The sequence below is a fragment of the Solanum dulcamara genome, chromosome 7 (genome assembly GCF_947179165.1).
Source record: "Solanum dulcamara chromosome 7, daSolDulc1.2, whole genome shotgun sequence".
Classification (NCBI taxonomy): domain Eukaryota; kingdom Viridiplantae; phylum Streptophyta; class Magnoliopsida; order Solanales; family Solanaceae; genus Solanum; species Solanum dulcamara.
Window position 1 is genome coordinate 34346402 of NC_077243.1, and position 2687 is coordinate 34349088.

Here is a 2687-nt window from a genome sequence, read left to right on the forward strand (position 1 = left end):
AACTCTAAAAGTCGACGTCGATTACCCATATATGACTTCTGTCAACTCTGAGCTGCTAACACTCTCTCCTGAATAAGCTTCACCTTCTCGATAGCTTATTGAACCACGCCTGGTCCCATTAGTCACATTTTACCAACATCAACCCACTAATTGACGACCTACTCTTTTTGCCATACCAAGTCTCTTTCAGGGCCATCTAGAGACTAGAATAATAGTTGATGTAGTAAATACTCTTGACAGGTAGTAGGCAATTATCCAAGCTACCTTTGGAGTCAACCGTATAGGCTTGCAACACCTCTTCTAGCATTTAGCTAGTAAGCTTAGTCTGTCCTTTGGTTTGAGGGTACAATGGTGTACAAAGACCTATCGATCTTCCCAATCTTTTCTTAGACTGATCTTCAGTAGTTAACTGTAACTTGGGCTCCTTCGTCTAAGACAATAGCTATGGGAACTCCATAAAGTCTCACCACCCTCTTAACCTATAATTTTACATAATCTCGACTATACAGGTAGTCCTTGATTGAAGGAACATAGGCTGATATTGTTAATCTACGGATAACATTACATATAGAATTATTTGTCTAGGGAGTGCAAAGTGAATCTTGTAGCCAAGGTCGTATATTACTTCTTGCCTTCTTTAGATGACATCAACTAGTACCCTCGCCTTTTGGGTTTTGCATTTTGCCCATCAGAGTTGGCTACCAAGTTATGCTGAAGTTCCCTCACACAATGACCTATATAGACGTTCTGTGGTTTGCCTTATCATTAACTGGTATTATATTGAAGAACTGTGGCATACAAGTGCACCATCTGTTAGTAATCGGCTAATCTTGCTTGTTTTGCTTAAAATCTTTTATAATTCCCTTATCGTAACTTATAACACTCTAGGTACATAATCTCGTGTCGTTGCTTTATTGCTAGTTCGGATTCTCCCATATTGTACGATCATAATAGCACTAACGCACCAGATCCCACTAGAATTTCGAAGTTAAATGTGCTTGGGTGAGAGTAGTACTAGGATGGGTGACCCCCTGAGAAGTCCTCGTGTCACATTACATTGCCATCCTTGCAATAATGTGTGAAGGCACTCATCTTAGCCTAAGATTTACCTTAGCGTCTTCTCGCTAGTCTTCATGTTTCGCCTTGCCCTTTCTTCTTCTCTCTTACAACCGACGTTGGGATAGATTTTTAATTCAACCATGACTGTGTCCATTTTGGCCATTTGGTTTAACTTCTCTTCGTATTCCTCTGTAATGTCTCCAAAATATCATAACTCTTTTTCATCATATACTTTTCCGCTTGGTCTTATGTTGTATATAACTATTCATAGGTTGCACAACTACTCTTATACCACTGGTATGAGGTAAACACAGTCTTTTCATCTCCCAACCCATCTTGCTTTACATATCGACTTCATACTAGGATTTGCTCATGCTAACGCTATTTTGTCCTACTTCTTTCTTTTCTTCCTTTACTTACTCCTTGGTCTCCTCATTTTCTATCGTAGGAGATTTTCTATTCTCCTTGCTACTTATACGTCTCGATATCAACGACCAATGAAGCTGTTGCCATATCTTAATCTCTACTCAAACACGGCCCTACTACCCTTTTCGCACCCCTTAGTTTGCTCAGTCCTACTCTCTTATCGTATTTGCCCCTTTTTGTAGGCACCCATGATTCTTCACACAGTCTCAGATACCGCGGCTTCTATCTATTTATTGTTGGCCTTGAGCTCTTGCTAACTCATGCCAGTATGGGATCTCGCTTGAAATTTAAGCGGTCTGTTAACATGTGATAGTGTCAGTTGATTTACTCTCATGCTTGTATTTCTCTTGTCCACTTCCCCCCTTTAGGGTGTACCCATGTCATCCTCTATTTATTTTCAATTGTTCATACACATATGATTCTATTCCAACACATTTGACATACTGCACCATCTCTACACCTTCTGTTAACTCATCTATACTTTAGGTTGCCCCTGTAAGAAACCTTAATATAACCATGGGGTGCTTAGAATTCTCGATAAATAGTACACAATCTAGTCCAAGTATTGGTACTCGAGTCATATAACTAATGGTAGCTTAGTCGAAGCCGCATTTCCTTCATCCCAATCAGTACGTCACTAGTGCTTATAATCGTGTCTGATTCTCATTCGGGGGCACTTATACTCTGATGACACGTGTTTCTAGCTTTGCTATAACACTATCTTCATCCCAGTGAATACCATTTGTTCCTCTTAATGGACTCGCAATGCATCAATGGTCTTGCAGAGCTACCTCCCTCATTCTTGAGAGGTCTTACTATTTTCCACGATAGAGGTACATATACACAATACCCCTTTCTGCTTCATTTGCTTTCATCCTTATTGTGTACTCGATGTTGACTCCTAATCTTACTCACAATCACATTCTTTAGTTACTTCGTTACTAGGCCCTACGTACTTCCATGATGATCTTCATTATATTCACACTATATTCTGCTCATGGTCAATCCCGGAGGGTAATATTTCTTAACCTTTATTTACGATCCTTACTCTGGACTAATTCCACCTGGTGGAGTAAGCATACTTAACCCTCTTATCCTTCCTCGTCATTTTCATCCTTAATACCTCGCAGGCAGTCTTAAGACGTTCACATCCATCACCATTCTTCTCACCATATCAGTATCGACCTTCTAATTACCACCCA

The 2687-nt window shown here is 40.0% G+C and overlaps 1 pseudogene; it reads left to right on the forward strand.

The window, feature by feature from the left end:
* The first annotated feature begins 937 nt into the window (after window positions 1–937).
* LOC129897935 (5S ribosomal RNA) lies at window positions 938–1056 on the forward strand (annotated as a pseudogene).
* The last annotated feature ends 1631 nt before the right edge of the window (window positions 1057–2687 follow it).